Source organism: Artibeus jamaicensis, unplaced genomic scaffold (assembly GCF_021234435.1).
Source record: "Artibeus jamaicensis isolate MK-2021 breed Jamaican fruit bat unplaced genomic scaffold, CSHL_Jam_final contig_559, whole genome shotgun sequence".
In the NCBI taxonomy this organism is placed as follows: domain Eukaryota; kingdom Metazoa; phylum Chordata; class Mammalia; order Chiroptera; family Phyllostomidae; genus Artibeus; species Artibeus jamaicensis.
This window is the reverse complement of record NW_026521887.1, coordinates 4,732,980-4,759,514: the sequence shown is the minus strand read 5'-3', so window position 1 is coordinate 4,759,514 and position 26,535 is coordinate 4,732,980.

Genomic DNA, 26,535 nt, shown 5'->3' with positions numbered 1-26,535 from the left:
GTCATCATCAGTGAATAATTTCCCTGTTTTAGTACATCTCATATTCTTGCAATAATTTACAAGTTTGCTCCAGGAGTGAGAGAAGAAACTTATGTCTTTTTTATCTCTATCACAGAATGATTTCAGTCCCTGACCTTCCTTATTTTATGCTTCTTTTAATTTCTTCTCTGAGTTAACTTTATATCAATTACCTTTGGTAAACCATTAAAAAAAAACTAAGCTATACTCCAGCATTTCTGTAGCTAGCAAATAAATTCTAGCATTGTTCATAAATAACAAAAGTCAAGAAATATGAGCAATATTATCCATTCATCCTTAATAATTTTTGCACTAAATGGATGGCTATTTTCAAGTTTGTTTTTCACTCAGACCTTTACTGTTGCTAAACAAGAGTTACAAATCTCTCCAAATAAAGGGAGGAATCAATTCTGAGGCAGGGCAGAGCAGTTAGGCGGAGTTGCCTTTTCTTCCCCAGGGTGGAGTGCCTCTCCTATTCTCACTACATCTGGCAGCACAGATGGCAAGAAAATTAATAGGAGGGAGGAAGCTTTGACCTCATGTGGATAGAAACAGGTCCTGAGACTACACAGGCAGGAAAATCTGATAATAGCTTTAAAAGAGACCTTGAAAGTTCATGGAGTTCAGCTCCCTGCTGCTGATAGAGCTGTGCTTGACAAAGTCTGGTGTTCTAGGCCAGCATCCTTGAGGTAATAAGCATAGAGACACCAGAAAGGTCACTGAGGATGGCCATGTGGTTCATCTTTCTAGATAAGTGTGGAGGTAAGATAGGAACATCTGTTTTATATTAGTGAATCTTGTTGGAGATAGGTTATGAGGAAAATGACTGCTTAAGCTCTTTCTATCACATATATTCTAGACATTAGAATCCTCAGAGACAAAAAGCCTATAAACAGATGTTCAACTCTAAGCACATTTATAGGGTGCTTGTTGCAACACAACTAAGTTAGTGTGCTTAACACAGCTAGCTTGTTTCAGGAACATGTTGGTGAGTGACATTAGTCACTAAACAAATACCTATTAATTATAGAATCATTGGTCTGAAAAAATATCTGGATTATGTACATGAGGTTGCCCTGAACTGACTATTCACACAGTGTTAGCAGGATAATGCCTAAGTCATTCCCACCCTCATAATCTTACCATCTCCCATTAAATGGGGGCTTCATGTGTCAATGAGCCTTAACTCACTGCCATTTGGAGGGTTTTAAAGAAAGATTTGCTTTTCTGATTAAAGGAACGAATGGATCTTGTGCTGTGCTTTCTCCCCTTCCACTTTCTTTTGAACATGGGCTTGATATATTGTAACCATGGAAGCAAAGCAATAGAATTTCAAAGTGATGATTATGTTCCAGCAACTTACCTGGCAATGCATTTTTGTTATATGAAAATGGTTAACTCGCATTGTTGAGCCAGATTTACTTTATTAACTCAATTTGAAAACACACCTAAATTATGTACTTACTAGTGTCTAAATTTTCTTTACAGTATCTTAATGATGAAAGACTCTCCCATGGTAGGTAGAGTAATTTCAATTTAACTCTCACTTCTAAATATTACTTCAACTATTATTTATATAGGCTAATAATCTAGAAAGAATTTTCAAGCACTATGTCTCCAAAATATTTTTCCTTCGCCTTGAAATTTTCTACTCCAATTATTTTACATTTCATCTTAACTAAATGGACCACTCCACTGCATATTAAGACACACATTTTTTCATTAAAACTAATTTTGGAAAAAATACTTGAGGAGCCTTGTTGTATATATCTGAATACTCTTAAAAATAAAACCTGCCCTGGCTGGTGTAGCTCAGTGGATTGAGAGCAGGCCTGTGAACCAGAGGATCGTGGTTCGATTCCCAGTCAGGGCACATGCCTGGGTTGCAGGTCAGTTCCCAGCAGGGGGACAAACGAGAGGCAACCGTACATTATAATTTGTCCCTGTCTCCTTCCCTTCCCCTCTAAAGATAAATAAATAAAATCTTTTTTCTTATTTATTTATTTATTTATTTATTTTCATTTTTTATTGATTATGCCATTACATTTGTTCTATTTCCCTCTCCATCCCGCACACCTCTCCCCCACCATTCCCACCCTTTAGTTCATGAACACGTGTCTCAAGTTCTTTAGATTCTATATTTCCCCTACTATTATTACCCTTCCCCCTATCTATTTTCTATCTACTGTCTATGCTACTTATTTTCTGTACCTTCTCCCCCCTTCTCCTCCTCCCACTCCCCTGTTGCTAACCCTCCACACGATCTTCATTTCTATGGTTCTGCTCCTGATCTAGCTGTCCTCTTAATTTGCTTTTGTTTTAGGTGTGGTTGTTAATAACTGTGAGTTTGCTGTCCTTTCACTGTTCATGTTTTTTATCTTCTTCTTCTTAGCTAAGTCCCTTTAACATTTCATATAATAAGGGCTTGGTGATGATGAACTCCTTGAATTTGGTCTTATCTGAGAAGCACTTTATCTGTCCTTCCATTCTAAATGAAAACTTTGCTGGATAGAGCAAAAAAAAAAAAAAACTGTATTCATGGCCCTGGCTGGTGTAGCTCAGTGGATTGAGTGCGGGTCTGCGAACCAGACAATCGTGGTTCGATCCCAGTCAGGGCACATACCCGGGTTGCAGGCAGGTTCCCTGCAGGCCAGTTCCCAGCAGGGGATGCATGAAAGGCAACCATACATTGATGTTTCTCTCCCTCTCTCCTTCCCTTCTCCTCTAAAGATAAATAAATAAAATCTTTAAAAAAAGATTTTTAAAAAAACCCTGTATTCATTGCATTTTTAATAAATAAATAAATAAACCCCAAGAGATTATTTTATGAGGGGTATTTGAAAACTATATATATAGAGATCATAAATCATTATATATGATTAATGATTAGGGGATTCTGTTAAATTTGAATATTCTCGATATTTTACCAATAAGTCCAAATTACTGATGTCCTTAAATCACATTAACTGTGACTCTCTAATTTTGCAGGCATACAGGTCATCTAAAAAACTTGTTAAAATCAATTTCAAAAATTGATCCAGTAGGTCTAGTTGTGGAGTTCAGTAATTTACATTTTATAAGCAGCTGTCAGCTGATCCTGGTATTACTGGTCTGAGGCCCACATTTTCAGTAGCACAGACTCAGAAAAATCTCAGCTAATGCTCTAACATTGTCACACATGCACTTCTTCAAAAGAGTGAGACAAATTGTCTTTGGCAAATGTATTGCCATATGCTACTTTAAAACTGTGTTTCTACTTACTATAACCACTGCAGAGCCATTTGCAAAGCTTCAGTTGATCTTTAGCTTGACAGGCCGATTTCCTAAACATATACTTAAACTTAGGGGCAAACTTTTCTGTAAGTAACTGGTTTCCCTAGTCTAATTCTGATAGCTTTTGTTTTAATCCGTACTCACCATTACTGACTTTGACATTTATTATAATCCATGCCAGATCCTATGGTGTGTGAATAATCCTCAAAAACATACTAACACTATAATAAAGGGGATGTCGTACCTAAATTTCACAGAAAAATACATGACTGTATTTCGATGCAGTGATTACATTTCTGAATTTTTTTAAATTCCCATTTAAATAAGGAAGAAATTGTGTTACTCACTAATCAGTATTCTTTTCTTCTCTTTCTGGATTTAATCACATACATGCATATTGACACATTTTGTGTGTCAGAGAATTCAGGAAAGATGCTACTTTGTGCTTGATGGAGAGGGCAGGCTGCTATGATGAATCTCATGCAGCAGGTGTCTGATGGACTATTATTTAATCTCTTCTTTGAAGAGCAATCAAATGGTATCTGTTGGTATTTGTTTAATAAAAACTCCAGATGTTGACAATGTTTCCCCATGGCTATTGATACATAATGATTTGCACACAGCTGTTTAAAAAGCCATCAAGCCCAACTACTTTATAACTATCACTGGAAATAATTCTTTTTTTCATTGTGTGTTTTATGTATAGCCCTTTTCAAGCATTAAATTAAGCCAGCTAAATAAGATTTTTTCACATTTATTTTCTCTTAGTTCTGTAAAAAAAATTCTGTTATATGTTAACAGGGTAGTCTGATATAACAAGAGAATGTCATCATTTTGATTGTCCAGTTAACTTGAAAATGCAATGAGCTATGTGTCTTTATATGGGGTACTATTTGACAAATTTTATTTGGAAAGTATATGTATTCAAACTTTAGATGCGGACAAAAGAGTAAACCACAATTTTTTTTGATTTGTTGAAGGACAATTTATATTTGGACCCTCATAGTATTTGTATTTTTCTTGAGTTATAAAAATATTTTCCTTAATTTTACTTTTTAAATCAGCAAAATTAAGAGAATCATGTTAAATTGTTCCACATCCAATAAAATAGTTTCAAAATATTTCCAAATTGTGTCAGGACTGGTGGATGATTAGTCTCCCCCCAAAGGAAAAATACCAGTTCTATCTGGAGTTTTTTAAGACACAGATGAGGGTGACAAACCTCACAAAAAATGAGCATGTTAACAGCAACAATATCACATAAATTTCTTTCTTTCCCTCTCAGGTACTTCATTGTTGGTTTTTTTCAAGAAGATGTGAGCAATCCTTATGAGATGTTTTAGGGGATAAGAGTATAGCTTAAGCTGCCAAACCAGAGCTGCTCTATAACTGAGTATTGTCCACAGACTGGGCAGACAATATTTATGATACATTTAATTATCAGAGAGGGGAGAGATTAAATTCTGTCTTTTCCACTGACCTTCCCTGTCCTCATGAGTCCCTTCTCAATGATGCCAGAGTTCGACTTTTTCTTTCCTTCTCAATGTACCTCAGTGTTTGAATATGAGAGGCCACAGTGACATGAATGCATACTGAAATCACTAACACTTTGCGTTGTGTTGAAAAATTTCATTATCTTCCAGCCAAGATGGAGGTGTAAGTAAGTAGATAAATTGTGCCTCCTTTTACAACCAAAATAAGGAAAACACCCAATTTAAAAACAAAAACAACTAGAACTGCCAGAAAAATCTAACTATATGGAAGTCTGCAACCAAGGAGGTAAAGAAGAAATAATCATACAGACCAGTAGGAGGGGCAGAGATGGGAAGCTGTAGGGAGAGGATTCATGGGAAAGTAGTGGATGGAGGGGCAGGCAGGGAAGCAGCTAGTGGACTGGGTGAGGTGGCAGCTGGCAGAGCTTGAGGATAAACCAAGAGGAACAACTGAGGAATGAGACAGACCATACAACACAGGGTTCCAGTGTGGGGAAATAAAGCCTCAAAACCTCTGACTGAAAAAAAAAAAAACCTGTGGGGGCTCAGGAGTCAAGAGAAACTCCCAGCCTGATAGGAAATTCAGTGGAGAGACCAACAGGGTCTTAGAATGCACATAAAATCACCCACCTGGGAATAAGCACTAGATGGTCCCAATTTCCTTGTGGGTGGTGGAAGAAGTGACAGAAAGCTTGCAGAGAGCTAAGCAAGTGGCATTGTTCCCATTCAAACCCCTCCACCACATACAGCACCACAAAGCAGCACTTTGGGTTGCTCTGCCTTTGCAAATACCTAAGGCTCCACCCTTACTACATAACAGGCATGCTGAGACAAATTATATATATAATATCCCAAAGGAAAGAACAAATCAAAGCTCCAGAAAAAATACAACTCAGTGATGAAGAGCTAGCCAACCTATCAAGTGCACAGTTCAAAACACTGGTAATCAGGATGCTCATAGAAATGATTGAGTATGGTCACAAAGTAGAGAAATAAGTGAAGCTATGCAAAGTGAAATAAAAGAAAATGTACAGGGAACCAACAGTGAAGGGAAGGAAACTGAGACTCAAATCAATGGTTTGGACCAAAAGGAAGAAATAAACATTCAACCTGAACAGAATGAAACAAACAAGAATTCAAAAAAATTAGGAAAGACTTAGAAACCTCTAGGACAACTTTAAACAAAACAACATCCAAATCATAAGGGCACCAGAAGAAGATGAAAAGCAAGAAATTGAACACTTATTTGAACAAATAATGAAGGAGAAATTCTCCAGTCTAGCAAGGGAAATAGACTTCCAGGAAGCTCAGAGAGTCCCAAAGAAGCTGGATGCAAGGAAGCACACACCAAGCACACACATCATAATTACATTACCCAAGATTAAAGAGAAGGAGATAATCTTAAAAGCAGCAAAAGAGAAGGAGACAGTTACCTACAAAGGAGTTCCCATAAGACTATTAGCTGATTTCTCAAAAGAAAACTTGCAGGCAAGAAGGGGCTTGAATGAAGTATTTGAAGTCATGAAAGGCAAGGATCTACATCCAAGGCTATTATTTATAATGGAAAAGCAGATAAAGTGTATCCCAGATAAGGTCAAGTTAAAGGAGTTTATCATCACCAAGCTTTTATTATATGAAATGTTAATGGGACTTACCTAAGAAAAAGAAGACCAAAAACACAAACAGTAAAACAACAACAAAATCATAACTATCAACAACCAAACCAAACACACACACACACACACACACACACACACACACACACACACAACCTAAGCAAACAAGTGGAAAAGGAACAGAATCACAGAAATGGAGATCACATGGAGGATTAACAGTGGGGAGTGGAAGGGAGGAGAAAAGGGGAAAAGTACAGGGAATAAGAAGCATAAATGGTAGGTACAAAATAGACAGGAGGAAGTTAAGAATGACATAGGAAATGTAGAAGCCAAAGAACTTATAAGTAGGACCCATGGACACAAAATAAGGTGGGGTGGGGGTTATGCTGATGGGAGGGGTGGTACAGGGTAGAGGGGAATGAAGGGGGGAAGTGGGACAACTGTAATAGTATAATCAATAAAGTATACTTTAAAAATGATTGGAAAAGCAAAAAATACATTAGAGATACCTATTGATTATAGAATACTGCATTAGGTTTTTATTGGTGTTTTAGGGTTCTTAGGATATAATCCTAGCAGTGAAATTGCTGGGTCAAAAGGCAGATCTATTTTTAGTTTTCTGAGGAAATTCCATGCTATTTTCCATAGTGGTTGCACCAGTCTGCAATCCCACCGACAGTGTACTGGGGTTCCCTTTACTCCACAGACTCTCCAACACTTGATTTTTGCTTTGTTAATGATGGCCATTCTGACTGGTGTGAGGTGGTATCTCACTGTGGTTTTAATCTGCAGCTCTCTGATACCTAGTGATACTGAGCATCTTTTCATGTGTCTCTGGACCCTCTATATGTCCTCCTTGGAAAAATGTTGAAGTCCTTTATCCATTTTTTAATTGGGTTGCTTGTCTTAGAGTGTAGTCCTGTGAGTTCTTTATATATTTTGGAGATTAAACCCTTGTCTGTGGTATCATTGGCAAACATGTTTTTCCATGCATTTGGTTCTATCTTTATTTTAATACTGTTTTCTTTAGTTGTGCAGAACCTTTTTATTAGACGAGATCCCATTTGTTTATTCTTTTCTTTATGTCCCTTGCTTTAGGGGACATATCAGTGAAAATACTGCTGCATGAAATATATGAGATTTTCCTACCTGTGTTCTCCGCTAGGACTTTAATGGAGTCACAAATTATATTTAAATCTTTTATCCACCTTGAATTTATTTTCGTGTATGGTGTAAGCTGATAGTCGAGTTTCTTTTTTTTTTTTTTTGCATGTAGCTGTCCAGATCTCCCAACAACATTTGTTAAAGAGGCTATTTTTACTCCATTTAATGCTGCTGACCCCTTTGTGGAGAATTAATTGACTGTAGACACTTGGATTTATTTTTGGGCTCTGTTTTGTTCCATTTCTATATGTCTGTTTTTATGTCAGTACCATGCTGTTTTGATTACAGTGGCCTTGTAATACAGTTTGGTATCAGGTATTGTGAGCCCTCCTACTTTGCTCTTTTTTTCCCCACAAAATTGCAGCAGCTATTTGGGGTCATTTATGGTTCCATATAAATTTTGAGGTGTTTGTTCTGTATCTGTGAAATATGCTTTTGGTTCCTTAATATGTATTACATTGAATCTGTAAATTGCCTTAGGTAATATGGACATTTTGATGATGTTAATTCTTTTGGTTCATGAACATGGTATATGTTTCCATTTGTTTGTGTCTTCCTTGATTTCTTTCTTTAGTGTTGTGTACTTTATTGAGTGCAGGCCTTTTACCTCCTTGGTTAGGTTTATCTCAAGGTATTTTATTTTTCTTGTTGCTGTATCAAATGGGATTTTTTCCTGATTTCTGTTTTTGATGATTCATTGTTGGTAAACAAAAATGCCTTTGATATCGGAATATTGACTATATCCTACTGTTTTGCCAAATTCATTTATTAGGTGGAAGAGTTTTGGGCAGAGTCTATAGGATTTTCTATGTACACTATCATGTCACCTGTGAACAATGGGAGTTTTCTTTCCTCCTTTCCAATTTGGATGCCTTTTATTTCCTCTCTTGTATGATTCCTGTGGCTAAAACTTCCAATATTATGTTGTATAGAAGTGGTAAAAGGGGACAACCTTGTCTTGTTCCTGATCTTAGTGAGAAAGATTTTAGTTTTTGCTTATTGAGTATAATGTTGGCTACAGGTCTCTCATACATGGTCTTTATCATGTTGAGAAATGTGTCCTCTGTTCCCACTTTGTAGAGTGTTTTTATCATACATGGGTGCTGTATTGTTCAAGTGTTTTTTCTGCATCTTTTGATATGATCACGTGACTTTTTGCTTTTGTTTATGTGATGTATTATGTTTATTGGTTTGTGAATATTGTACCATCTTTGACTGGGTTGCCAGGGTGGCATTTTTGCCACCCTGGGATGAGTCCCACCTGGATATGGTATATGATGTTTTTAATGTATTACTGGAGGTGGTTTGCCAATATTTTCTTGAGGATTTTAGTGTCAGAGTTCATCAGAGATATTGGCCTGAAATTTTCTTTCTTTGCTGTGTTTTTATCTGGTTTTGGGATTAGGATGATGTTGGCTTCAAAAAAAGAGTTCCAGAGTCTTCCATCATTTTGGATTTTTTGGAATAGTCTGTGAAGAATAGGGGTTAGCTCTTCCTTAAATTCTTTGTAGAATTCTTCTGTGAAACCATATGGTCCAGGACTTTTGTGTGTCAGGAGTTTTTTATCACTGCTTCAATTTTGTCTTCTGTTATTGATCTGTTCAGGCTTTCTGCTTCTTCCTCATTGAGTTTTAGACTATTATATTTTTCTAGAAATTTGTCCATTGCCCCTAGGTTTTCAAATTTCTTAGCATACAGTTCTTCATAGTAGTTTCTTACAATCCTTAGTATTTCTGTGATATCAGTTTTAATTTCTCCTCTTTCATTTTTTATTGCATTTATTTGGTTCTTTCCTCTTTTTTTCTTGATGAGCCTGCTTAAAGGCTTATCTATCTTGCTTATCTTTTCAAAAAACCAGCTCCTGGATTCATTGGTCCTTAGAATTGTGCTCTTCATCTCTATGCCATTTAACTCTGCTCTGATCTTGGTTATTTCTTTCCTTCTACTTGCTCTGGGCTGTCTTTGTTATTATTCCTCTGGTTCTTGTAGGCATAGGGGGTTAGGTTGTTTTTTTAAATGTTTCTGTCTTTTTAATATAGGCCTGTTTTGCTATGAACTTCCCTCTCAGGACTACCTTTGCTGTGTCCCTTAAGTTTTGGTTGTTCTGAGTTCATATTCATTTGTTTCCAGAAACTTTTTATTTTTGTCCCAAATCTCATTCTTGATCCATTCATTGTTTAATAGCATGCTATTCAATATCCATGAGTTTGAGTATTTTTGTTTTTTTCTTTTCAGGTTGGTGTCTAGTTTCAGTCCCTTGTGGTCAGAGAAGAAGCTTGGTATGATTTCAATTTTCTTGAATTTGTTGAGGCTTGTTTTGTGTCCTATCATGTGGTTTATCTTTGAAAATGTTTTATGTGCATTTGAAAAGAATGTGTATTTTGCTTCTTTGGGATGAAAAGTTCTATATATCTAAGTTAAGTGCATTTGATCCAAGGCATTGTTCAATGCCACAATATCTTTTTTTATATTTTGTTTGGAAGATCTGTCCATTTTTTGACAGTGGGGTGTTAAAATCCCCTACGATAATTGTGTTGCTGTCAATATCTTTTTTGAAGTCTCCAAGATATTTTTCACATATTTGGGTGCTCCTATGTTCCTGGCATATATATTTTCAATGTTTATGTCTTCTTGGTATATTTTCCCTTGAGTATTATGCAGTAATCTTCTAGGTCTCTCTTTATGGCCTTTTTTTAAGTCTATTTTGTCTGATATGAGTATTGATACCTTGTTTTTTTTTCTTGTCTGTTTGCTTGGAAAATTTGTTTTCAGCCATTCACTTTCAGTCTGTGCAGGTCTTTTGTCCTGAGGTGTGTCTCTTGTAGGCAGCATATGTGTGGGTCATGCTGCTTATCCTTTCAGCTATTCTGTGTCTTTTGATAGGAGCATTTAATCCATTTACAGTTAAGATTATTATTGATAGGTACTTATTCATTGCCATTTCTTACCTGTGTTCCTCTCTCTCTCTCTTTTCCTTCCTTTCCTTAAAGCAGTCCCTTTAGCATTTCTTGTAGAGTTAGTTTTATGGAGCTGTATTCTTTTAGACTTCTTTAGTCTTGGAAGCTCCTTATTTGGCCTTGTATCTTGATTGAGAGCCTTGCTGGGTAAAGTAGCCTTGATTGCAGGCCTCTGGTTCTCATTGCCTGGAATATTTCATTCCATTATCTTTTGGCTTGGAGCAGTTTCATTGAGAAATCAGCTGCTACCCTCATTGGGGTGTCCTTTGTATGTATGTTACTTCCTGTTTCTCCCTTGTGGCCTTTAAGATTCTCTCTTTGTCCTGGAATTTTGACATTTTAATATGATGTGTCTGGAAGTGGGCCTATTTGGGTTCCTCTTGATTGGCACTCCTGTGTTTCCTGGATTTGTGTGACTTTTTCTCTCCTCAAATTAAGGAAGTTTTCCATTATTACTTTTTCAAGTAGGTTTTCTATCCCCTGCTCTTCTTCTTCTCCTTCTGGTATCCCTATTATATGTATATTATTACATTTTAGATTTTCCTTCATTTCCCTTAACCCCTCTTTATTCTCTCTGAGCCTCTTTTCCTTTTCTTGCTCTTTCTTTGTGTTTATGTCTACCTTGTCCTCCAGCTCACTAATCCGGTCCTCCACTTCATCTAGCCTGCTTTTGATTCCTTCTACTGTGTTCTTCAGTTCAGAAATTATGTTCTTCATTTTCACTTGCCCCTTGTTGATAGTTTCTATTTTCTTTTTCTTGTCAATATATTTTGCAGTCAGTTCATTATAGTTCCCTTGTAGTTTTGGTTAATTATTTGGGAGCTCATTGAGCTTCCTGATAACCATGCTTTGAACTCAATATCTGATAGTTGACTTGCTTGTATTTCATCTAGCATTCTTTCTGAGGCTTCCTCCTTTTCTTTCATTTAGAGATTGTTTCTTTGTCTTCTCATTGTTTGTAAGACTCTTTTTGTTACCCTCTGCTTCTTAAATTGTTCTGTTCTGAATCCCTGGGTTTATGGCATAAACTTCTATGGTAGAATACCTGTGGGATTCAGTGGTGCAGTCTCCTTAATCTCCTGAACTCGCTGGTCTTGGGCTGTCATTTATGTTGGCTCTGTGTTTGTCTTTGGGTTTTGATTGTTGTTGGGTTTTTCTTTGGTGGGTCTTTTTTTTCCATCTGGGTAACTGAGTATCATTCCCTCCACCATATCTTGTATTCTGTTGTGCAGGTGTAGACAGGTTGTTTTGAAGCTGATTGTTCTTTGTGTTTAGTTGTTTCCTGTGGGGAATTTTTCCACCTTTTATTTGTATTTCCAGATTGGTCCTGGATTGAGGTTTGTGTGGCTTTTACTCCCTTCTTCACCTTCTTTTGTTGTTATTTGTTGGTGGTTCCTTTCTTGGTGGCTTTCCTCTTCCAGTAGGTGAACTGGTATTCACTGCTCCCACCTTCAGAGTTCTCTGGAGTAGCAAAGTGAAATTTGTCTCATTGTCACTGTTGTTGGGATGACCCTGTTTGGTCTAACTCTAGTGTATTATTGTCTCACCTCTGGGAAAAGAAGGGGGAAAGGGGAATAAAAAAAAAGAAGAAGGAATGAAAAAGGAAAGAGGAAGGAAGAAGGTGAAAAAATGAAAAAAGAGAGAAGAAAAGGAAGAAGAAATTTTAAAAATGAAGGAAAGAAGAAGGAATAAAAAAGGAAAGGAGGACAGAGGGGAAGAGGGACTTGAAAAAATAATAAAATAAAAGCCTCCTGCTGGTCTTAAACCAGACAGGTCAGTTATGCTGGTCTTCCTGGCTGCATCAGGATAAGGAGGGAACTGGTTTCACTTTTCTCCTTTACTGAGCCTCACTCTTTGCTGTGGTTTAACCTCTAGTCCAGTTCCTCAGTGCCTTTCTGCACCTAGCCTAGGCCTTTAGTTCACCAGTTGCACTGTCCTTGTGTGTGCCAATTACGGGCAACTCACACACCATCTTCTTGCTCTTTGCTGTCCTATTAATTGACTGTAGAGAGTTGGGTTTATTTCTGGGCTTTCTGTTCTGTTTCATTGGTCTATGTGCCTGTTTTTATGCCAGTACAAGGCTGTTTTTATTACAGTGGCCTTGTAATACAGTTTGATATCAGGTATTGTGATCCCTCCTACTTTGTTCTTTTTTCTCAAAAGTGCAGCTGCTATTCGGGGTCATTTATGGTTCCATATACATTTTTGAAGTGTTTATTCTATGTCTGTGAAACATTTTATTGGCACTTTAATAGGTATTGCATTTAATCTGGAAATTGCTTTGGGTAGTATGGACATTTTGATGATGTTAATTCTTCCAATCCATGAGCACAGTATATGTTTCCATTTGTTTGTGTCTTCCTTGATTTCTTTTTTCAGTGTTCTGTAGTTTTCTGCATACAGGTCTTTTACCTCCTTGGTTAGGGTTTATTCCCAGATATTTTATTTTTCTTTTTGCTATATTGAATGGGATTTTTCCCTTGATTTCTGCTTCTGCTGATTCATTGTTGGTAAACAAAAATGCCTTTGATTTCTGGGTATTGACTTTGTAACCTGCTATTTTGCCAAATTCATTAAATAGTTTAAGCAGATTTTTGGTAGACTCTATAGGATTTTCCATGTATACTATCATGTCATCTGCAAACAGTGAAAGTTTTGTTTCCTCCTTTCCAATTTGGATGCCTTTTATTTCCCTTTCTTGCCTGATCATTGTGGCTAAAACTTCCAATACTATATTGAATAGAAGTGGTGATACTGGACATTCTTGTCTTGTTTCTAATCTTAGTGGAAAAGATTTTAGTTTTTGCCCATTGAGTATGATATTGGCTGTAGGTCTCTCATATATGGCCTTTATTATATTGAGGAATGCTCCCTTTATTCCCACTTTGCTGAGTGTTTTTTTTTCATAAATGGGTGTTTTATCTTATCAAAAGCTTTTTCCACATCTATTGATATGATCATGTGTTTTTTGTCTTTGCTTTTGCTTATGTGATGTGTTACATTTACTGATTTGTGAATGTTGAACCATCCTTACATCCCTGGGATGCATCCCACTTGGTCATGGTGTATGATCTTTTTGATATATTGTTGGATGTGATTTGCCAATATTTTGTTGAGGATTTTAGTGTCTACATTCATCAGCGATATTGGCCTGAAGTTTTCTTTCTTTGTTGTGTCTCTATCTGGTTTTGAAATTAGGATGATGCTCACTTCATAAAAAGAGTTTGGATGTCTTCCATCTTTTGGATTTTTTGGAATAGTCTGTGAAGGATAGGGGTTAGCTCTTCCTTAAATGCTTTGTAGAATTCTCCTGTGAAACAATCTGGTCCAGGGCTTTTGTGTGACAGGAGTTTTTTGATTACCGCTTCAATTTCACTTGCTGTTATTGGTCTGTTCAGGTTTTCTGCTTCTTTTTCATTGAATTTTGGGAGATTATATATTTCTAGAAATGTGTCCATTTCCCCTAGGTTTTCAAATTTCTTGGCATACACTTCATAGTAATTTCTTATGATCCCTTGTATTTCTGTGGTATCAGTTTTAATCTCTCCTCTTTCATTTCTGGTTGTGTTTATTTGTGTTCACTCTCTTCTTTTCTTGATCAGCATACTTAAAGGTTTGTTGATTTTTTTTATCTTTTCAAAGAATCAACTCCTGGGTTCACTGATCCTTAGAATTATGCTTTTAGTCTCTATGTCATTTAGTTCTGCTCTGATCTTGATTATTTTGTTCCTTCTACTTGCTCTGGACTGTCTTTGTTGTTGTTCCTCAAGTGTTCTTCTAGGTATAGAGTTAAGTTGTTTGTTTGAAATGTTTCTATCTTCTTTATGTAGGCCTATATTGCTATAAACTTCCCTCTCAGGACTGCCTTTGCTCTGTCTCATAAGTTGTGGGTTGTTGTGAGATTGTTTTCATTTATTTCCAGAAACTTTTTGATTTCTTCCCTAATTTCATTCTTGACCCATTCGTTGTTTAATAGCGTACCATTCAGTCTCCATGATTTTAGGTGTTTTGGGGTTTTTTTCCTTTGGGGTTGGTTTCCAATTTCAGCCCCTTATGGTCATAGAAAATGCTTGGTATGATTTCAATTTTCTTGAATTTGTTGAGGCTTGTTTTGTGTCCTATCATGTGGTTTATCTTTGAACATGTTCCATGTGCATTTGAAAAGAATGTGTATTTAGCTCTTTTGGAATTAAGGGCTCTCTCTATATATCAGTTAAGTCCATTTCATCTAGGGTGTTGTTCAATGCCACAATATCTTTGTTGATATTTTGTTTGGAAGATCTGTCCATTTTTGATAGTGGGGTGTTAAAATCCCCTACTACAGTTGTGTTGCTGTAAATATCTTTCTTGAAGTCCTCTAAGGTTTTCTTATATATTTGGGTGCTCCTATGTTGGGTGCATATATATTTACAATGGTAATGTCTTCTTGGTGAATTCTTCTCTTCAGTAGTATAAAGTAACCTTCTGGGTCACTTTTTATGGCCCTCTTTTTGGAGTGTATTTTATCTGATATAAGAATTGCTACCCCAACTTTTTTCTTATCCATTTGCTTGGAAAATTTGTTTCCAGCCTTTCACTTTTAGTCTGTGATGGTCTTTTGTCTTGAGGTGGGTCTCTTGTGGGCAGCATATGTGTGGGTCATGCTTTCTTATCCATGCAGCTATTCTGTGTCTTTTGATTAGAGCATTTAATCCATTTACATTTAAGGTTATTATTGATAGGTACTTATTCATTGCCATTTATATACCTGTGTTCCTCTCTGTCTCTCTCTTTTCCTTCCTTTCCTTAAAGCAGTTCTTTTAGTATGTCTTGTAGGGCTGGTTTTGTGGAGGCATTTTTTTAGACTTCTTTTGTCTTGGAAGCTCTTTATTTGGCCTTCTATCTTGATTGAGAGCCTTGCTGGGTAAAGTAGCCTTGGTTGCAGGCCTCTGGTTCTCATTACTTGGAATATTTCTTGCCATTTTCTTATGGCTTGTAGTGTTTCCATTGAGAAGTCAGTAGCTAACCTTATTGTGGCTCCCTTGTATGTTACTTCTTTTCTCTCCCTTGCTGCCTTTAAGATTCTCTTTGTCTTGGAATTTTGCCATTTTAATGATGATGTGTCTTGAAGTGAGCTTCTTTGGGTTCCTCTTTGTTGAGACTCTCTGTGATTCCGGGATTTGAGTGACTTTTTTTCTCATCAAATTAGGGAAATTTTCTCTCATTACTCTCAAATGTGTTTTCTATTGCTTGTTCTTCTTCTCCTTCTGGTATTTCTATTATTCGGATATTATTATGTTTCATATTTTCTTGCATTCCTCTTAATTCCTCTTCATTCTTTCTGAACCTCTTTTCCTTTTCCTGCTCTTTCTGTAAGATGTTTTCTACTTTGTCTTCCAACTCGCTAATCCAATCCCTCACCTCATCAATTCTACTTTTGAAACTTTCTACTGTGTTCTTCAATTTGGAAATTTTATTCTTTCATTCCTCTTGGCCCTTGCTGATAGTTTCTATTTTCTTTTTCATGTTGATATAGTTTGCACTGAGTTCATCATGGTTCCCCTGTAGTTTGTGGTAGCTCATTGTGAGCTCTTTGAATTTCCTGATAAGCAGTGCTTTGAATTCAATATCTTACAGTTGACTTGCCTCTATTTCATCTAACATTCTTTCAGAGGCTTCTGTCTTTCCTTTCATTTAGGGATTATTTCTTTGTCTTCCTATTGTTTGTGAGACTCTTCTTGTTAGTCTTAGCTTCTAAAATTGATCTGTTCTGACTCCCTGGGTTTATGGTATGAACTTCTGTGGTAGAATACCTGTGAATTTCAGTGATGTAGATTTCCATAGGTATCTTGATGTTCTTCGCTTCCACCTACTCCTTTTTTCATGTGTGTGTAATCAGTTGGAAGGGGAGTCAAAATGGTTTATGACAGGATAAGAATATTTTGTGATATTTACAGTCACAGCTGGTAGAGAAGAGATAGACAATCTTTAGGCTATATATAGTGTTAACCGTATTCTTCAGCCCAACTTGCCACTTTTATGAAAGGATGGACAAAAGATAAGCCTCTTGTGGGGGAGGGAAGTGTTGTTAGTTGGAACTAGAAAGCAGTGAGGTTGCAGAAGGTCAGATTTTGAGGGAAGGTGAGAGTAAGGAATAGTAAATAGGTATAGTGTGTGAGTAAGTAGAGTTAATTACTCCAGTAATAGAGTTCAGGAACTTGTAAAGTGGGCTAAGTTCTGGGAGATTTGTTGTGAAGTATTTACAGTTATATAGAACAGCTGTTATTTACAATAGTTTTAGAGCAACAATCATATGACTGACTCTATGAGATCTATCTGAATAGGGGGTGTAGAGCTTCAGGTAGTGGGCTAAAGGAAAACAAGAGGCGTGAGGTATAGAAAATTAGAAATACACTGTGGAGGAAAGAACAGAGGAGACCTGTCAGATAATACAATATAACCCACCAAGACTAAGAAGCCTATACAGAAGGAGGAGGAATACAAAGATACTATTAGAATATAAAAGAAGTGAGAATGATGAAAAATAATACAAATATGCAGCAACTGTGGCTTCTCTGCTATAGCAAAGTGAACTTTGTCTCTCTGTCTTTATTGTTGAGCTGTCCCCTCTTTGGGCCCCACTCTGGTCTTTTTGCAGTTCCCAGTGGTTTGTGTCTTTTGTGAGTAAAAGAAAACAAAGCAACAAACAAACAAACAAAAGAAAACAGCACAAAACAAAAGGCAGGAGAAGGCAGGGAAAAGTGATAAGTTAGGGAAGAAGGGAAAGTGGACTAAAATAGGGAAAAAAAGAAAGGAGGGGATCAAAGTATTGAAAGATAAAGCAATAATAAAATTAAAAATATATGACTACAAAAAATCACAAAACAAAATTTAAAAAAAACTTCCCTTGTTGGTTTTAAACTGTCCAAACTGAATTTTCTGGTTGCAGCAGGACCTCTGTGTTGGCTGGGATGCAAATGTGAGCCAGCCAGGCTACCAGTCTGGGATGCGGGCGCGCACCCACCCACAAGGTTGCCTGGGTCCCTCAGTTTCTGGCATAGTACTTCCTCGCTGGCAGGCTAGGTGGGAAGCAAGCCAAGGCATCGCAGGAGAGCACCTCAGTCCACTTTCAAAAAAAAAAAAACAACCTCTCCAGACAGCCTGCCTCTCAGCCCAGCCCAATTACCAGACCGACTAGTAGCAATAATGCACCTCTCAATTCTCCCGGGCTGGCAACCACAGAGTTCGCAGATGAACACGGCCCCCAGCTCCCGCCACTCTCCTCTCTTTGTGAAAACTCAATCAAACAGACCTCTGCCTGGCACAGCCCAGACGGGGAGGGAGAAAGCTGCTGACACGCGCTGGTCGCCTGCGGAGGCCGCTGGGTATCCCCGCTCCCATGGAGGACGCCTCCAGCCCTGGTCCCAGACCCATGTCTCTAGACCTCAATTGCCGCGGGGCAGAATCCGCAGATGAACACGACCCTTTGTTCCTGCCACTCTCCGCTGTCCGCGTAAACTCAATCAGACAGGCCTCTGCCTGGCGCCATCCAGACTGGGAGGGAAAAGGCTGCTGACCCGTGCTGGTTGCCTGCCAAGGCCGCCATGTACCCTGGCTCCCAAGGAGGATGCTTCTAGCGTGGGTCCCAGACCCGCTGAGACGGTGGTGGCACCGGGGCCTCCTGGCCATGGGCACCTGCCTCGCTGCCGCTCCTGTCTCCATTCAGCTCCTCTCTAAGCCACTGACCTGCTGACCGGACCTTCAGCATCCGTCACAATCACTGCTCTCCCAACTTCATATATGCTGTGGATCTATTAGTTGATTGCATTTCTCAGTAGCTCCGCCAGGATTTTCACCCATGTGTACAGGAATTGTACTACTCCGTCGCCATCTTCCTTCCTCTGTCAGGAGGTTTTCTTATGATGAAAATAATTCATTTTTTATTCTTTTTAAGCATATTTTATTGATTATACTATTAAAGTTGTCCCCAATTTTCTCCTTGGCTACTCTTTGCTTATTACTGACCTTCCCTCTAGCAGTACCCCCTAATTCATGTCCATTGTTCATGCATGTAAGTTACTTCTCTTCTTCATTCCCTATGCTATTCTTAACATTCCCTTGTCTATTTTCTACCTGCCAATTATGTTTCTGAATCCCTACACCATTTCCTCCATTTTCCCCATTCCCCCTTCCAGTTGATACTGTCCAATTGGTATCCATACCTATGATTCTATTCTAGTTGTTTGCTTAGTTTTTTTGCTGTTTTGGATTCAATTGTTGATGGTTTTGAATTCATTGCCTTTTTTTATGTTAATGGTTTTAGTCTTCTTTTTCTTAAATAAGTTCCTTTAACATTTCATGTAATAACAGCTTGTTGATAATATACTCCTTTAGCTTTACTTTGTCCTGGAAGCATTTTATCTGCCCTTCCGTTCTAAATGATAGCTTTGCTGGATAGAGTAATCTAGGTTGTACATCTTTGTTTTTCATCATTTTGAATACTTCTTGTCAGTCCCTTCTTCCCTGCAAAATTTCTTTGGAGAAATCAGCTAATAGTCTTATGGGAACTCCTTTGTAGGTAACTCTCTGATTTTCACTTGCTGCTTTTGAGATTTTCTCTATATTTTTTACTTTTGACATTTTAATTATGACATGTCTTGGTGCAGTCTTCCATAGGTCCAACTCATTTGGGACTCTGTGCTTCCTGGACTTATATGTCTATTTTCTTCACCAAATTAGGGAAATTTTCTTTCATTATTTTTTTCAAATAAGATTTCAATTTCTTACTCTCCCACTTCTCCTTCTGGCATCCCTATGGTTTGGATGTTGGCAAGTATGGAGATATCACAGAGGTTTGGAAGCCTATCCTGTTGTTGTTTTTTTTTTTTTGAATTCTTGTTTCTTCTTTCTGTTCAGGTTGAATGTTTATTTCTTCCTTATATTCCAAATCATTGATTTGAGTCTCATCTTCCTTCCCTTACCTGTTGGTTACCTGTGGATTTTTCTTCATTTCACTTAATCTAATCTTCATTTCTTCCTTTATGTTTTTACTATACCCAATGAGTTCTCTGACAATACTGATCACCAATAATTTGAATTATGCATCTGCTAGGTGGCTATCTATGTTTTCTTTAGTATTTTTTGAGGTTTTGTTTTCTTCTTTAATTTGGGTCATATTTCTTTATCTTCTCAATTTGGCAGCTTCCTGTGTTTGTTTCTGTGTATTAGGTAGGGCTGCTTTTACTCCCTGTCTTATTAGCATGACCTAAATAGATAAAACACCTTCAAATTGTGTGGGGCAGAGCTTATGTAATTCCGAAAACTTGGCAACCTGTTTCACTGCTTTGTAGCTTTATTTATGGGGTGGGGAGGACTTGGAAGCAGGCAGTGGTGCCTGGCTTCTGGAGGTTTGCTTGACACTCACCCCTTTACAGTCACTACACTCATTTCCCATATGCAAATGTCACCCTTCCAGCTGCTACCCTGGTGGTAAAATCCAGAGTGGGTGGGTTTGCATATATTCAAAGCTTATATAAGGCCCTTTAAGTGAAGAATATTCAGCAGTTTCTTCTGCTGCTGCAACCCTCACTAGTTTTTATAGCCAAAGGTAATGGGGATTCATCTTCCCAGGTGCTGCAACCCTGGGCTGTGTGGTCTGACCTGGAGCTGGGATCGCTTGCTCCTAGGGTATCCCTCCTGATTTTTACCCACCATATGCAAAGTTGGGACCATCCATTTCATCACCGCCACAACCACCACATCTCCATGCCACACCACCTCTCTGTCTGTCTCCATGACTCCATCATTGCTACTCAGGTGGATGAATGTGGCTTATTTAAGTCTTTGCTTGCCAGACTCTCATACAGCTCAATTTTCTAGTGGTTCTGGGTATAATTAGTTTTGAGATGTGGTTGTAATTCTTTCTATGATTGTGTGAGGAAGAAAAACATGTATACCTATGCTTCTGTCTTGACTGGAAGTTCTAGAAAATAGATACTTAGTAAGAAAAAATACACAAGCAAACTAGACAAATAAAAACAAAGACCTTTGAGGTAAAATAACTTTCCAGAAGATAGGAACAAGAGAAATTCACCAAAGGTAGAAGAAAGGACAAGGGAAAGAGAGCAAGTCATTAATCTCTTTCACTTCAACCCACATCTGGTGATTCAAACTCTGGCCCCTAGTTGCCCTTCTTAGGTTCACTTGTAAATACAGCCATTGCAATCTATTTAAAAAATTTAGTGACCTTTTTCACACAGTGAATCCTTAATTAGTATTGATTCATTGAAAAAATTAAAATGAGTATATACTTCTACTGTTATTTCAGTAACTCATACCTTTAGACCATACTAACCTACTAATCATTGACTTAAAATAATTGAATAAGTGTTGCCTGTCTCTACATAGGTAATTAGACACACAGATATTGACAGATGCATAAAATATATATAGAAATGGGAGAGGCAAACAGAAACACATATTCACAGGGAGAAAGTAAGAGTGAGAACAAGAGAGAATTGCATTCTAAGTTTGACAATGTGTATGTGTCGAGCATAAAGAAGAAATATTTCCCCATATAGAAAAATTAACTCAAAATGGTTCAGAGACTATACAAATCTGATTTTTGTTCTATTTCTTTAAAAACTGTCATTGGGATTTTGGTGAAGATTGCATTACATCTATTGCTTTGGGTAAGATGGACATTTTAACTACGTTGATTATTCCAATTCATGAAAACAGATCTTGCCATTTCATTATGTCTTTTCAAATCCCTTTTAATAATGCATTGTAATTTTTTAGTATATAAGTTCTTTACATTTTTTAAAAGACTTTATTTATTTTTAGACAGAGGAGAATGGAGGGAGAAAGAATGGGAAAGAAACATCAATGTGTGGTTGCCGCTCACATACCCCACATTGGGGATGTGGCCCACAACCCAGGCATGTGCCCTGACTGGGAGTCTAACCTGCAACCCTTTGGTTCACAGGATGGTGTTCAATCCAGTGACCCACACTAGCCAGGATGGTTATTCACATCTTTTGTGAAGTTTATTTTTAGGTATTTTATTATTTTTTTGTTGAAATTACAAGAGGAATTTCCCCCATTTTTTATTAAATCTCATTGCTAGCATGTAGGAATACAGTGCGTTTTGTACATTAATTTCTACACTTGAATCCTGTGTAGTTTTTATTAACCAATGTCACCTAATAAATTTAACTGTAAAATAAATAAATAAATAAAATGCATAAAAGATTTAATATAAGACCTGAAACAATAATATACATAGAAGAGAACATAAGTCTAAACTTATGGACTTTAGTCTTAAAGAGGATTTTATGATTTTGACCTCAAAAACAAGGGAAGTAAATGCAAAAATAAGTAAATGGGACTATATCAAAGTAAAAAGCTTCTGCATGGAAAACGATAACACCAACAAAACAGAAAGGGAACCAAACAAATAGGAGTATATATTTGCAAACAACAACCTGACCCGAGATTAATATACAATATATGTAAAGAACTCATAAATTTAATACCAAATAATTAAACAGTCCAATTAAAAAATGGGCAGAGGTCTTGAACAGATGCTTCTCCCCAAAAGACACACAAATGGCCGAAAGATAGATGAAAAGATGCTCAAATCCCCTAACTGCTAGGGAAATATACATCAAAATTACTATAAATACCATCTCACATATTCTGGGATGTCTACTATTATCAAGACAGATAATAACAAGTATTGGAGAGGTTGTGGAGAAAAAAGGAAATCTCGTTAGCTGCTGGTGGGAATGTAAATTGATGCAGCCACTATAGAAAATACTATGGTGGTTCCTCAAAAATTTAAGAATAGAGTTACCATATGGCCCAGCAACCTAAACACTTTTTAAAAATTATTTGCAATATATGTGAAACCCTATGTGCATTGTAATATTATTCGTGGTGGCCAGGACATGGAGACAACTAAACTATCCTTCTCTAGATGATTGGAATGCTACTCATTAACAAGACAAGATGAAATGGTGCCATTCGTGACAACGTGGATGGGTCTTGAGAATATCACGTTAAGTATAATAAATCAGACAGAAAATATCAAGCACAATACAATTTCATGTATGACACTGCGCAGAAAAAAGAAGAGTATACTCACAGGTTCTGGATATAAACTGGCTGTATTACTGCTACAACTTCTTAGCCATATTTTTTTATGTCAATTGATAAAACTTCAAATATATTTCTTGAATGTCTCTGGTTGGTTTATAATATTCAGCCAGGTTTGAAAACAAATTCTGTAGTTTCTGAAAATGTGCTCAACAAGTGAGGATAAGTACTGAATGCCTTTGATAGCCTCATAAGTCTATTCAGGAGTCTAGGCCCTTGTTTTACCAGTGTAATGCTGGAGGAGAAGCATTAGTATCACCTTCAAGTTTATTAGAAATGCAAAATCACAGACACCTTGCCAGACCTACAGAGTCAAAAAACATAATTTAATAATATCTCTAAGTGATGTATATATATACATTCAAGTTTGAAAGGCACTTCTGAAAAAATTTAATCGGGCTAAATCCAAGTGCTTCCCTGAGAAAACATTTAAGCAATAATCATTAAAACATTGCAATCATTTGCCCATTTTCTAAAACAAAATAAACTTAAAGAAAAGAAACACCCTTTAATAAAAATTACTTTCATAAAGATTATTCATGTCTTAACTGGATACAGAAAATTAAGATTATTGTGAACTTTCAATCTTCTTATTTTATACCAGTTTTCAATTCAAAGATTTCACATCAGTTATCCAAGGTTATAAGACCAGTTCTGTCCATAAAGTATCCCATCATGTAATATGAAATAGAGACATTTACTGGAGAAAATATAAGATGCTAGAAACATTGTACATGGGACAATGACACCTCATCCTTTTCAAAATAGGTACTTTGGGTCTCACACAGTTCTCCCAATCACCATCAGCTGCCCTGTTGTATTTTCCTGAATTTCATCAATATCTGAAATCTCTTCCCTTTCAAGGGTGATTTTAGTCTTGGGAAAAGCTATAAGTTGCAGGGAACCAAATCTGTGCTGTAGGGAAGATGAGTCACCTGGGTGATTTGATGTTTCAACAAAACACTCCACAGGACATGTGATGCATGAGGGGGTGCATTTGATAATCAGTACTTCCCAAGCATGTGGATTAAATGTTTTAAGTGAATCAATGTTTCGTTTAGACCACATAATAAAATATAAAACATAAAACAATAAAAGCTACTTATTGTATTTTTATAATAATGATAATCCTTAAGAGAAAAATATGATTATAGTTAAGAATCACATAAAAGATTTGAAATTCAAAACTATATGAACACTAGTGAATGTTGATCATCATTTAAGATCATAGCATGCTTGAGATCCCTTATCTTCTTTTGGCAAGTTTTAGTTCAAGACATATATGTTAAGTATTAAGATAGCTCACATTCTATGAGTTATTTGAAGGTGGAAATATGGTATCTGATTTATTTTGTTAAATTCTTGTCTCTTACATTTCTGTAGTATACTGGTGGTGTTCTTTGTAAGTACCATCAAAATAATTATTTAATCATGTGTCTCTAGAAAGTTGTGAAAGCAACACTTGCTCTATAAGAAAAATAAAAGAGATAAAAGTAACAAAATTGTGTGAAAATCCAGTTCTGTGTTTTCTAATAACAATAAAAATAGAATCCAAATGCAGTTGTTCCTATAGTTGTTCAGTAATAATGTCTATTATTACTGAAGTCATGTGAATAAATACAGGAAGGAAATATTTCAAAAATCTACCTATCTTTCAGTTTAGCCCCAACAGGTGAGAAGATTAGAACTTTTAAAACACTCATTCTTACCAACCCCCCCAAAAAAAACTGTGGGGAAAAATGAAAAATCATTAACTTTACTTGGGTCCATCAGAGATTGATGTTGAAGGGCAATTTGCCAAACCAAAATCTGAAAAGTCAGGCAAATGAAGAGAAATGCAGATCAACTTGCCTGCAGTAGAATCCACTGGAACCATAAAGTCATATAAATGCTTAAATGGAAACTTTGGTAGATTGCTGGAGCCAGAACATGAACTAATGTTGCGAATGAGAAAATCCTGGGGTCCGATGAGGCCAATGACTTAGGGGGGATTCACACTTTCATGAGATTCACCTACGGGAATCCCTCCAGGTTTTCATGAAGAAGAGTTAAGGAAAAAAAAGTCCCAGTTTCTGGAAGGAGTTGTGAGTATAAGGAAAGTGGGGGAAAGGACAGAACATGGGAGGGCAACTATTGAGAAAGGATTCCACATTGTTATTTCTAACAAAGGCCCATGTAGCCAGGGATAGGATTTTATCAGAGGCTGATCATACCTGGAAGGAGTTATCCAGCTACAGAACACTCAGAGCCTTCCTGCTTCAACTAGAATATTGGAGAGAAGGTGGGAAACAGTAGCGAAGTTCACAGCCAAGGGACTCAAAATCAATGCAACATTGACCATTATAAGAGTTCAGAATGCTTTTCCTACCCTCCATACCTTACCATCACATCAGCTGATAACTGCATTTATAGCTAATGTAATAAGACAAGAAAATGCATACAGATTGAGAACAAAGAGAGCAAATTGCTTTCTTTTGCATATGCTATGATTCCCTCTGTAGAAAATCTCAAAGAAACAACAAATTTAAAAAGACCTAGAACTAACAAGTGATTAATTATTACAAGATGAGTAAATACAAGGTTAATATACTAGAGTTAATTGATTTTATGTATGCCACCAGTGAAAAAACTGAAATTTAATATTAAAAATGCAATGCCCTTTACATTAGCACCAGAAAATACTTAAATATAAATCTAATAAAATACTATGCTATCTATATGCAGAAAACCTAATGAAAGAAATCAAAGAATATCTAAATATATGGAAAAGACTTGGCAAATTATCTTAGTTGATTAGAGTGATATCCCAATATCCCAAAGTTTTGGGTTGGATCACCAGTCAGGGCACATACAAGAAAGCAGCCAATGAATGCCCGAATAAGTGAAATGACAAATTGATACTTTTTCTCTCTGTGTTCCTTCATCTCTAAAATAAATAAATTTTAAAAAAATGAATGAATGAATGAACAAAAAGACAAATGAATGAATGAATGAAAAGACAAATGAATGAATGAATGAACAAATAAATAAATAAATGGAGAGATGTTTCAGGATCCAGAATTGGGAGACTCACTATGAAGATATCAATTTTTCTTCAATTGGTCTATGGACATATTACTGATCCAAGTAAAATCTTAGCAAGATTTTACTAAGATTTTGTGCATACCAACTAAGTGATTCTTAGGTTATCTGACAAGGCAAAATACCTACAACATTAAATGAAAAGAACAAAGTTGCAGAAATAACTCTGCCAAACTTCAAGACTTGGTATAAAGTAACAAGATCAAGACAGTCTACCATTGGTAAAAAACATACAAGAATATGTCAAAGGAATACAATAGAGACTCCAGTAATACACTTAAAAATATAATCAACTGATCTTTGGAGAAAGTACAAAGGAAATTCAATAAAGAGTAATAGTTCTTTCAACAATATTCTAGTATAATGTAATGCTAGATTATTTCGATGTTCATATATAAACCTCAAAAATAAAAATGTAGACACAGACCTTACAAAACCCACCAAAAGTGACCCACAAAGAATGCACATAAATATATGTAATTATATATTATATATAATAAGTATTGTATTATATATTACATATATTTATATATAATATATAGTCAGTATTACATTATATAAATAATATAATATATTGTAATACACATAAACATAATTAATAATATAATGTAATATATAATATAATAAATGCAATATGGAGAAATGTTTAAAAGAAAACCTTGGAGTAAATTTGTATGAACTTGGATTTGATCACTTGTAGTTAGATAAAACACCAAGGGCATAATCTATGAAAAAAATGGGCTTCACTACAATATAAAAGTTTCCTGCAAAAAACTTTCTTTCTTCTTTCCTTCT